Source organism: Denticeps clupeoides, chromosome 10, assembly GCF_900700375.1.
Source record: "Denticeps clupeoides chromosome 10, fDenClu1.1, whole genome shotgun sequence".
In the NCBI taxonomy this organism is placed as follows: Eukaryota; Metazoa; Chordata; class Actinopteri; order Clupeiformes; family Denticipitidae; genus Denticeps; species Denticeps clupeoides.
This window is the reverse complement of record NC_041716.1, coordinates 20,932,199-20,945,602: the sequence shown is the minus strand read 5'-3', so window position 1 is coordinate 20,945,602 and position 13,404 is coordinate 20,932,199.

The following is a 13,404-nucleotide window of genomic DNA, read 5'->3' as shown; positions in this document are numbered from 1 at the left end:
GAAATGTGGTCTCTGCATTTAAGCCATCCCCTGAGGGAGCAGTGGGCAACCATGAAACTTTGCTCAGGAAGGCTGTTTGGATGTGACAAGATATTATAGACTTTTATTAATAATGAAGGGGAAGAGGTCGTGAAAATGTTGAGAATTTGTAGATGCAAGGGGTCTGCCAATTTAAGAGGGTAATATTTCTGCAGGCATAGTGGGGGTTCCTTACAAATATGGGACTGTATTTCAGTAAATTGACCCAGACCAAATCTCCTAATGTTATGAAGTACAGTCCTGACAAAAGTCTGGTCTCTTTTTGTAGAAACACCTGCTATTAACCTGACTTTGAATTAACCAGTTGGTGTTAGAAATAGCTCATATGAAAAGCTAAAACCCTACCAAATGATTTTTAATGCATTGAATGAATTATTTTCACTGGATAAAGATTTATCATTTAATCAAGACAGAAACAAGACACAAACTTTTGTCTCCTATACAGAAATTGAACAAATTTACTGCAAATACAAAAATGTCAGCAAATGAAGTAGTGGTGCTGTGAGATCCATTTTTAATATCTTGTATGACTTCCATGAGCTTGAAGGACTGCATCCATGCAGTTTGGCAAGGATTCATACTATTTATTGATTAAGTCATCAGGAATAGCAGAGAAAGTAGTCTTGCATGCCTCCCAGAGTTCATCAATATTCTTTGGTTTCGTTTTCCATGCTTCCTCTTTCATCCTACCCCACATTTGCTCAATGATGTTCATGTCTGGTGAATGGGCTGGCCAATCCTGGAGCATCTTGATCTTCTTCGCCTCAAGGAACTTTGCACCATCCTGCCGCAGAATTTGGCCTTTTTTATGGTTGGGAATATAAAATGTAGCTAAGATTTCTTGGTATTTCAGACTATTGCTGTTGCCTTCCACCCTGCAGATCTCTTGCACACCGCCATACTGGATGTAACCCCAGACCATGATTTTTCCGGCACCAAACTTCACTGTTTTCTGGGGGAATCTCAGATCCATGCAGGCTCCAGTAGGTCTCCTGCAATATTTGCAGTGTAATTCAACAGAAAATTCATCTGAAAAATCCACGTTCTGCCACTTCTTCAGCATCCATCCTTTTAGCAGGCTGTGGGCCTTGGCACATGCACCAGTTTTTCAATTTTCTTGTTTAGTGCTGGCTTCTGGGCACTGATTCGACCATGGAGGCCATTTCGAGACAGAATCTGACAAAGTGTTCTGGTTGACACAGGGACTTCAGTTGACCAGGTCTCGTGGAGCTCTGCTGCAGAAGAAAGTGGGCTGGCTTTGGATTTTCGAGCCAACAAACGTTCCTCTCTAGCAGTTGTCTTGTGGGGTCTGCCTGACCTGGGCTTGTCAAAAAAGTCTTTAGTCTCTTCAAAAAAAAAAAAAAAAAAAAAATATATATATATATATATATATATATATATATATATATTTTTTTTTTTTTTTTTTTTTTTTTTTTTTTTAAATCCTCTTGTACTTGATGCTGGGACACTTTGAAGTTGTCTGCCACATCAGCCACTTGAAAATCAACACTCAAGTTCATGTTTTTTCATTTCTGTGCCTTTTCCCAATTTAATTAGGTGTACGAGGATATTATGATCTTGTTTTTGTATGTGTTTTTTTTTTTTTTTTTTCTTCCTCACCAAAACAAAATGATTGCTTCTTGTTTTCCAGGTGCAGAAGATGTGGTGATGGCCTTCTCCAGATCAGAGACTGAGGACCGCAGACAGTGATCTGCCACACCCACATCTCACCTGAAGAGTCACACACCTGACTGGCAGGGGGAGGGGTGGGGCCATGCTCTCTTCTTCCCTCCTCCTCACCACCACCGCAAAAAAACTTTCGCACTAGTGTCCCAGTCTTGAGGACCTGGGTTTCAGTGTCAGCCTGATGATGAAAGAGTGTTATGTCTCATTTTTTTGTTCTTTTGAAATATGCTGTTTTGATGTGTGGCAGAATGAACCAGGAGCCTCATTTGATTAATCAAACTACTAAAGGAGAAAATGGGGTTTTTGGAAGTGTCTAAAGAATGTTTTCTGTGCTCTTTTGTGTACAAATTTGCGCAGGTAGAGGTAAACTTATTTAAAAAAAAAAAAAAAAAACTTCCCCTTTTTCTGTGGAATGAATTTCTCATTTCTCCTATTTTACACTAAACAGAAATCTATTGAGGAGGCTGCTGTACAGCCTTGGAAACACACACACACACACACACTGAGAATACCTTAACCCCAGCGAGCAAGGTTTTTACATTCATGTTTAATTACTTAACCTTTTTTTAAAAAATTACTTGTGCCAACTGTGTTTTTATTGTAAACAGTATCAAATGAATGTTTTAGATCTTTAGGTCCTAATTTATTCTGTTTTCTTCAAGTTGTATGCATTTGATCAGAAGGAGCCCTAGCTGAGATTTGTAATAACTGCCCACAGTCCTTTGACTCACCTTAAAGCTGAGGAAAGCTGATTTAATGTTCAGACTTGAACTGTGTGTAGAAACTTATTGAAGACCAAAGGCTGATTCAGTCAAGCCCATTATCACAAAAATTAGTAATTTATTCTTTTGCAATGCAGAAAAGTTGAATGATCCCATTTAGGCCTGCAATGTGTGCATTACAGTATATGCTACATGCCTCCTGGTGTGTTTACAGCAAAAAGGGAATTGGTGTTTTAAACTAATTTCTGCGTCTTCAAACTAGATTACTTAGAACTGCATTTCTCTTTAAACTGGCATTTGGGATTTTTTTTTTTTCTGTATTTGGTAGGAATATGACTTCATGCTAAATATTTAATGTGTTTTGCATATATATTTTGTAAACTGGCTTAACTTAATTGTAACTTAATGTTTTTCAACTCCAGCATGCCTGCCTTGTGTTTTTCAAAGTATTGCAGTTGAGAAGATCTAACATTCTCAATTTAACACATCACCTTTTCCCATACTATTGACAATAATCGCAAAAGTATCTTGAATCTGAATGTCTGGGCTCCTGCGGTTTACACTAAAAACAGCAGGTTTTTCTGCCAAGACCATATTTGAATTTTTAAATTTTTATTAGTTTTTTTTTGTACATTTTGCCTATGCATTTCTTTTAATCTGCGTGACTATGCAGATATATCTGTTTAACTACACCGGTTTCTTTATTCTAGGCTATGGTTCCTCCAACTCCAGTACTGGTGTGCAACAAAGGCTTTGCTTTTTTTGCTTTGCTCACTAATGCTTTCATTAAAAAATAAAGAAAGAAAGAAAGGTTAAACAAGTTTGGATTATCCTACATTTTCTTCCCAATGAAAACCACCTAATGTTGTTAATGGTTTAGATGCCTTTCTGTAAGGCGCTGGCTAATTCTGCCACAGTAGACCTCAGGCCTGGAGTACACATCTTCTCTGTGAATACAATGCTCACCACACCAATCTGCTTTTTAGTCATGTTGTCTAGCTCTTCTCATTTTGGTTTGAAAACTCTATTGCTTTTTTGGATTGGTTATTTAATTTTTTTGTTTTATTTTTTGTCTGTATGGCTGCTGACATTTGACTAAATGCTTCCAAATCCTATACGAACTGAACCATTAAAGGAACTGAAATGTGTTACTGTGGGTTTATTATTATTATTTCAATTACACTTTCTAAATGAAAATTTATTTCGAACTGTATGCCGTAATAAAATGTGAGCTGAGTTTAGCAGTTTTGGGTGAGCTTTAACCCATGTGTTTACTGCGTCACCACTGCTGCCAGTGACCAACAGAGGGATTAATCATCAACAACAACAACAACATTTATTTCTCATATAGCCCAAAATCACATACAGTATGTCTCAATGGGCTTTGACAGACCCTACAGTGCAGGGTTTGTGATTGTCCAATAAGAGGAAAAAGGCCTACGGTTGTAGAGGTGTAGAAGTCCAAAATATTGTCCGGTGTCATGGTGTACATCCATTATGATGCTACTGGTCCATTTGAAAATCCCTGAAGCTTTAGTTATTATGGTGGTTGTGGCTGTGGTGACCCTCTGGTTAGTTTCATGCCAAGTCCTCGTTTAGCAGTTGCAAGGAACCAGGATTTATCTGCTGGTCTCTTCACTGGAGTCTGTCAGTTGTCTGTGCGCCTGTCTCGGAGAGAACAAACAGAAGCAATGGCAGACAGTTGCATTGTAAGACTGATACAGAAATACAGTGGGGTAAAAAAGTATTTAGTCAGCCACCAAAAAAATCCAGAAAATCACATCCTCTGATTTTTAAAGAATTTATTTGCAAATTATGATGGAAATGTATGTATTTAATTTATTATTTAATTAATGCTGAGTCTTGGGGTGGGGTTGGAGCGAGGTGTGCATGCTGTGGTTCAGCAAACAGCCGACACCTCTGGACTTAGCCAGATCGAATGCATCATGGGACTCATAGGAGAAGAGTGAATGGTGGCTCACGTGCTCCTTTTACTGCAGGATCCACAAAATCAGATAAAATCATCTTCCAGTTAATCCCTTGTAGACGTTCTGCTGGATGTTTCTCGAAAGAGGGATCAGCTAAACCATGTGGCAAGTAAAATTTTCTTAAGCTGCATGTTGATTATTATGGCACAGCTTTGATGCTAAAATTCAAAGCAGTTCGTTCTGTTTCTGGTTCTCTATCGATATCATTTTCAATATCACTACTTTTACACTATATTATTAAAATGTGTCAAGATATAGCCTCTCTATGTCATATAAAATGTATATGGTAATAATTCATTTTTAATACAGAAGTACCAACACAAACCAGTCTAGTAGAGATTTTTCTAAATCTGTCTGTCTATTATAAAATATATATAAAGTGAAAATCCTTGACTGTACTGTTGCATTGTCCAGTCTAAAATTTCTGATAATGTTATAGCTAAACATGTGATTATGGGGCCTGAATTTGCTACATTTCAATACTTTATGAAAACTTGATTCAATTCTGAAGCCCAAGGAAGTTGCCCCCATTTGCTCCAGCTTTCTTATTAGTTTTACTTTCAGGAAGTCATTCCCCAATTCCAAGGGAATGAATGCTGTGTTTTGGAATTATTGAGTATATTGTGTTTACTCTGGAGGAAGTGTCTTCCTGTCTTTATTTTAAAATTGGGTCATTATTATTTATTCTGAATTGGCCTTGTGGGTGACATGTTTTCTGCAGTTAATTTTTTTTGGAAAAATGTACATTTACAGCATTTATCAGACGCCCTTATCCAGAGCGACTTACAATCAGTAGTTACAGGGACAGTCCCCCCCTGGAGCAACTCAGGGTTAAGTGTCTTGCTCAGGGACACAATGGTAGTAAGTGGGGTTTGAACCCAGGTCTTCTGATTCATAGGCGGGTGTGTTAGCCACTAGGCTACTACCACCTGCATGTATTATTGTAGGGCTGTCAGTAAATAAAAATATTTAAATTTATTATTACTAGGGCTGTCAGTAAATAAAAATATTTAATCGCGATTAATCCCATGTTTGCCATAGTTAACTCGCAAATTAATCGCACATTAATCACACTAAAAATAACCTTGCACCTGTGTTTACAATTAACTAAAAAATATTACAAAATTACATTTAAACACAATTTTTAATAAAGTAATGGAACACTGCAATACAGATTTACAATTCTGCTGTAGCTTATACTTGACTAAAGCTGTATGTTCCACTGTCTGGCTACTTGTATGAAGTGCTCGGCACACACATGCTCGGTAAAATGTCTCTATCTTCATAACGGTCAAAGCATGCGACCTGACTTCCCATTGTGAATCTAAATAATGTGCTGTGACCCCAAGATAACTGTGATTACTGACCGATGTCCAGTAATCTCCGGTGAGTGCAACCGAGCTGGTTTGTTTCAACGTCTCCTCCACTTTATGCTTCTCGTGTTGAAATAAGTTGTGTATTTTCGTTACAGTACTAGTTCTCGAAGGCAATTCAGTCGTGCAGTCATTGGATGTGATGCGAATCATTGGATGTGCAGTCATTGGATGTGACGCGAATTATTTTAAACAGACCCTCGTCCACTACTATGTTAATCGTTCTGCAAGCTGTGGCTACCCATTTAGCTATGGCTTCTGTGTGCTTGACTAGCAAGTGGTATTTTAGACTCAATGCTATCACTCCGGTGATAGCTTAGTTCACATTGACAGAGTACGTGTGTTAATTAACGTGTTAACTTTGACAGGCCTAATTATTTCCCATACGACATTTGCTGTTTTTTGTAGAATAGTGGTATGATCCTCTACCAGAAAGTTTACCGTCTGACTTCATGTTGGTTCTATATCCAATATGCAGATATTGACACTGTGCAGAAACTTTCCTGAGGGGCTTTTCTCGCTGGTCTAAATAGAAGCATGTCTAACACAGCAATACTCTCTCACTAGAACAATAAGAACAGCTCCATTAACAGTTACCCAGTTTAACACGACATTCCAGACTATTTAAAAACTAAGTGTGTAGAGTTTCCTTATCTGAGCTAGATAATAGAGACAGAATGGTTAAGGAGACCAAGATGACAGATCTCAGGCAGAGTAGAACACAGAAATTACATGGTGGATGAACAATGGTACTAACAGAAGTGATGCATTTTGATCTAAAACTGTTGATTTATTCTCACTACACTAAACTCAGGTAAAATAAGTACTATTTTTCATTCTTTTTCATTATGTTCTTCATAAGAAGAGCTTCAAAAGAGAAGGCAGTACTGATAAAAAAAATGCCTCCCCTGGGCTGTGTGAGGGGAGGAAGAACATAACACACTGCAAGTAGTTGCCATGGCATTGAAAAATGAAACTGCAGGCTTGAAGGCTCAAAGTTGGAATTATCACGCTTCTTACCTCCTCCATATTAGATGAGCATTAGGAAGCAAAAATACCTTTCCAGTGCAGAGAACAGGTCTAAACAATACAAGGATCATAAATCTAAAATGAATTTCTGAACAGAGGTAAACTGATTAAAGACCTTTATTGAGAAGACCGGGAATATATGTTTTTTTGCATCTGATCGGAAGACTTTGGTTTTATGGCAAAGCAAGATGAAAGCTTCCTGTCAAAGACCTGTGTGGAATATTTTTATTTTCAGTTTAAACCATCTCACTGCTACACTTAATTATGCAGCATCCCACTGACAAAATCACTGACAGTGAATTATCGTGATGATACCACACATTCGCCATTAAGACCGTAAATGTGTCACAGTGATGTATCATCCATACCCACATATTTCAAAGGCTGAAGATTCATTGTGCACCAGTAAATGGTGAGGTGGTGATCTGTAGTCGTAGTGTTTGTAGGCTGTACTGAAAATGTGATGATGTTTTAGGCAATATTAAAGTAACTTGTCTCACTCCCAGGATTACTTTCATCCAATCAAAATACCTGTGGGAATAAATTGTGCTGCAATTTTCCTTTCCATGTTTCTATATGTTTTATCTCATGCATCTATGAAAACAACTTATGAGATGTTGTGTTAAAATGCAAGCTAATGAATACCTGTTGCACGTCCTCTGTGCAGGAGGAGTTTGTAGTGACTCAGCAGAGTCTCCATCCATCAGGCTGCAGAGCAACCTGACACTACTCTCCAGCTGAGCAGCTTCAGACGATCTGGGTAGAACAACATTTACAACAACATTTATTTCTTATATAGCCCAAAATCACATACAGTATGTCTCAATGGGATTTGACAGGCCCTACAGTTGACATACCCCACACTTGACCCTTCTGCACACAAGATAAAACTCCACACAAAAATAGAGAAAAGAGAAAGGAAGAAACCTTGGGAAGGAGTGCTACAGAGAGACACCCTTCCAGGAGGAATGATGAAAGGACAATATGGCAGCATTCCGAACCACGTTCCCCGGCTCACCCCTACCATTCCAGTGTCATGGCTTTCCTTTGAAGCCCTTTAGAATTCTTGTATAGTTAGTCGACAGATGGGTCGATGTAATCAAGAAGGCAATGTTACTACATTGTCCTACATCATAGCCCATCATCAAGTGTAACTAATGTTATATGCAGTCAAGGTCAGAACCTGAGTCTGTCAGCTGCTGCTTAACAGTTGTTTTCAAAAAGTGCAAATGAAAAGCAAGAATGCATTAGTGATCTGAATAAGATACCAGATCTGAGACTACAGGGAGTGCAGAATTATTAGGCAAATGAGTATTTTGTCCACATCATCCTCTTCATGCATGTTGTCTTACTCCAAGCTGTATAGGCTCGAAAGCCTACTACCAATTAAGCATATTAGGTGATGTGCATCTCTGTAATGAGAAGGGGTGTGGTCTAATGACATCAAAACCCTATATCAGGTGTGCATAATTATTAGGCAACTTCCTTTCCTTTGGCAAAATGGGTCAAAAGAAGGACTTGACAGGCTCAGAAAATTCAAAAATAGTGAGATATCTTGCAGAGGGATGCAGCACTCTTAAAATTGCACAGCTTCTGAAGCGTGATCATCGAACAATCAAGCGTTTCATTCAAAATAGTCAACAGGGTCGCAAGAAGTGTGTGGAAAAACCAAGGCGCAAAAGTCAAGCGTGCAGCTGCCAAGATGCCACTTGCCACCAGTTTGGCCATATTTCAGAGCTGCAACATCACTGGAGTGCCCAAAAGCACAAGGTGTGCAATACTCAGAGACATGGCCAAGGTAAGAAAGGCTAAAAGACGACCACCACTGAACAAGACACACAAGCTGAAATGCCAAGACTGCGCCAAGAAATATCTCAAGACTGATTTTTCTAAGGTTTTATGGACTGATGAAATGAGAGTGAGTCTTGATGGGCCAGATGGATGGGCCCATGGCTGGATTGGTAAAGGGCAGAGAGCTCCAGTCCGACTCAGATGCCAGCAAGGTGGAGGTGGAGTACTGGTTTGGACTGGTATAATCAAAGATGAGCTTGTGGGGCCTTTTCGGGTTGAGGATGGAGTCAAGCTCAACTCCCAGTCCTACTGCCAGTTTCTAGAAGACACCTTCTTCAAGCAGTGGTACAGGAAGAAGTCTGCATCCTTCAAGAAAAACATGATTTTCATACAGGACAATGCTACATCACACGCGTCCAAGTACTCCACAGCGTGGCTGGCAAGAAAGGGTATAAAAGAAGAAAAACTAATGACATGGCCTCCTTGTTCACCTGATCTGAACCCCATTGAGAACCTGTGGTCCATCATCAAATGTGAGATTTACAAAGAGGGAAAACAGTACACCTCTCTGAACAGTGTCTGGGAGGCTGTGGCTGCTGCTGCACGCAATGTTGATGGTGAACAGATCAAAACACTGACAGAATCCATGGATTATTATTCCTCAAAAATACAACTTGCCTAATAATTCTGCACTCCCTGTAAAGATTTATTCAAAAACCAGAACAGCTTGCAACAGTTTGTCTTGACTGAGGTCATTTTTAAAAAAAGATGATAATTTAAGGTCTCGGCTACTCATATCCATGATCTGCATCGATGTCCTTGAAGGAAATGGAGACACATAAAGAGACACACCCTGGAGGCATGTTAATCCCTCTCCTTTCTGTCCATCCAGGTTGTGTTGCCATAGTTACCCTTCTGTCAGCAAGTCGCTTTGTAACAGATAAAAAAAAAACCCAATTGCACCTGTTATTCTATGAGCCTCTTGCCTTCCAGAGGTCATTTACTCATGGACAGTCTCCTGGAGTCATGATTGTATTCAAATAAAAGCAGCTGTCTTCTCATCTTTAAACAGATTAGGACAATATGACACCTTTATTGAGACCACAGGGTTCTGGGGGTTTTGTGCTGGGTGAGTGTGTGAGGCTGTTTCAGACCAACCCATCAGCAGCCACAAGTCTGTATAAGACAAGTGATGTGATGGTCCCCTGCAAGCATACTATTCAGAGGATCTGTGGCACACGGTGGAAAACGCAGACAGTTTCCTCTAGAGGGTGCGGGTGACGTCAATTTCGTACTCACACTCGATATGAGACGGCTTGCATTCCCGCCTCTTATTAGTATTTAGCACGAAGAAGGCTGTGACAGGGTTTATTCGTGGCTGTTCCCAGTCTTACCCTGCTGACACTGCAGACCCGCTCTGAACACAGCGGACCGTCTGATGGAGAGGTGGGGAGAGATGAGAGATGAGGAGAATCAATAATTGAAAGGTCATGCAGAGGGATGCTGCAGGCTGAGAGCAGAGATGAGGGAAGGTGAGAGAGCGAAGGAGGAACACTACATTCTTCACCCCTTCAGATGCATTTCATGTCATCTGGACCTGAAAATTCATACGCATGGAAATGCAACAGAGAAAAGTGATACAAGAAGGAACCCTGCATCAAGGATGGATTCTGGAATCCTGCGATTGATGATACATTGGTTTAAAATAACATCTACATTTACTGGTAGAAAACTAAATTCTGTCCTGTTATCCTGGTGCTAAATGAAAAAAGCAGCCATGCACCGTACCACCTCATTTTTGGATGATGTAAACCCTCTCCCGCCAACATACAACACTCCCATTTACAGTATCTCACAAAAGTGAGTACACCCCTCATATTTTTTGTAAATATTTTATTATATCTTTTGGGACAGCACTGAAGATGTGACACTAAAGTAGTCAGTGTATACTTGTATAACAGTGTAAATTTACTATCTCCTCAACATAACGGAATACACAGACATTGAAAATGTCCAAATTGTTTAGCTTGGAACTAAATATTGCAATCAATTGTCTATGAATCAGTTATAGCCCTAGAGTAGCCTGGTTGTCTCTTATTTACACTTTTTTGTTTCTTTCTTTCTTCAGTTCACTTTTACTGGTTGCTGTCATCACAAGGTGATTCTGGAATTAATTCATATATTTATGATGTATACGCAGATGTTAACACCAATGATCACAGACATCTAATATGTCAGCCAACACAGAATAAATTTCCCTCCAGTCCATTTCTACCTGTTTTTGTACAGCACCTTGGCTGCTTTTGACAGGGACTGTGGAGCTCAGGTGAAAGAGCTGAAAGCGCCTGTCAGACGGGACCAGGATAACCTCATCTGACTGACACATAACCCACATTTAATGAGATGAGTGGGACATACGGGCCCTCTGCCTCCACCAGGAAGGAATCTGAACCGACTCCAGTAATCTTTTCTCCTTTTGATGCCTGTCATGCTCTTCATTCTACAGCCCCACTTCTGGATGTCTGGATGGCAGGTTTTCACATAAAAGCACAATCACACATGTCCAACATTGATTTTACTCACACAGTGTGTTAGATCTATTTTCCTCTTTATGACCCTATGTGCATGTGTTTGTGTTCATTCAATGATTGGGAGTAGGGATGGGTCATAACCCTGCTCATTTCAGAAAGAGATGTAAAGATCCATGCCACTGATTTGGACCAATGCAGAAGCTGAGAAATAAGGCTGGCTGAAAAGGGTAGGGGTTAAGGTCTTTAAAAGCAGTAGTGTCAAAGTGTTCAGTCAGCTCTCATCAGGCCTTGACCTGCGGGGAGGCATATGGAGATATTCCTGCGTAGGCTCTGGGAGGAAAAAAATAAGAGCAGTGCATGGAAAATAGACCAAGAGAACATCCTGGAATTTTCATGTGGTAACAAATATTGCTATAAATCTCAGAAGGATGAACACCCCCTCTAACACACCACAGTAAATATCACACACAGATCCATCCTTCTCATGTTTGGAGCTCAAGTGCTTCCCAGTGAGACCTGCAGACTCCTGGGAATTTGCACAGCCCATGGCAACCAGCTTCAGTGTTGCTGGCATTCCTTCTTTCAAGATATAATTTTTGTGCAACTAATATCTGATAATAGTGCTAATATCGGACATCAAGTCTGTACATGAAGAAAATGTGTAAAAATGCAGATAAATTTCAGTGCTGACCATCTTTTGGGTGTTTTATTGTCTGCTTCAAATTTTATAGAACTTTCCTGGATATGAATTCTGTCTCTTCCTTTCTCGTTATGCACGTGTCTGACTGGAGACCAATTTTCTTCCCACAAAATCTCAAATGGCCGGTTTTTATGGGAGTTATTTCCAGGCAACCTGTAAACTCTGTGGTAATCAAATTGAGCTTTCCTTGAACTGACATGGTCTTTGTGATCATGACAAAAAGCACATGTGAAACTTTCCTAGTCCCTCATCCCATCCAGGTTTTCACTTATTTATATTTTAAAGTAAATTAAGAATACTGATTGATTCATTATGAATTATTTTAAAATGCTATGCTCTCAGATATGCTCATGTAATCGATACCATATAATATATGCTGAAATGCTTATAGGGGGAATCTCCAGTAAATGAACTGAGCTGGGGGAAGAGAGAGAAGGACTGTCTAGGACTGGTATAAGTCCAGCAATGAGGGTAATATATCTGCAAGCTGTCTAGGTTACTCCTGGTGAAACACACGTGTGTATGTATGATTTTGTTTTTGTCCCCTTTGCATGTCCACAATGGCCATTCTGTTGGACATCTGTAGGGGGCTTCACCCTTTCCCCAGGCCACTTCATGTTCTGCCAGAGAGGAACAAATGGTCATTGTGCTGATTCCACTCTGCTGGCCAGAAAGTGCTTCAGTTTATAGACCCATCAGTGTACAATGGCTTCACAAATATATTCCTCATGCTTCCCAGACTTTCTCACGACTGCTGCTGGGTGAAGGTGTTCACATTTAATCATTAACTTTGTGTGCATGTTATTGAATGTGTGATCTTCACATGGAAATCTCTACTTCAACCTGTCTGTGGGAAAAGTAAAGACAATATTTTAATTGTACTCTTAATTCAAATTAATTCATTAATTCAAGTGCAGAGAGTGTAAACGTATTAATCTGTCAGTGTATGCAGAAGCTCAGGAGGACATGCAACATTCCAATTTCACTGGATCATAGATATTCTTAAAACAGTGTATTTCAAATGTGTAAAAAATTAATAAAAAATGTATAAAACAAAACAGTTAATCTGGCAATAAATCTGACCAGCAGCGAGCATGGGAGTGACGTATAGGAGGAGATATCTGGACACAAGAACTGAGGAAATAGAGCAACACTAAAATGAGAGAAAGTCTTCACAATAAAGACTGCCTTTGTTACTTTATAGTTTAATGGTTTTTGTTAAATTTCTACTTTTAGTTTTACACAAGCCCAGCTGTGTTGAAGTTGTTCTGTCCCGGGTATCTTGCCAAAGTGCCACAGATCCTCACTGACTGTTCATTTGCTTCCACACTAACCAGATAATGATGGTCATCCACTTCGCAAGACAGTAGCTTTCATTATAACGTGACTGGTATAACTCTCAACTGCATTATACATTTACACTCAATTAGACAAAAGGACAGTCATGTGGAAACTGAATTTGGTTATGTTCGTAATAGTGAAGTTCCATTCCACTGCAACATGAACCTTTCTGATAAGGAGCACTGTTTTCAATCAGGCACTAAG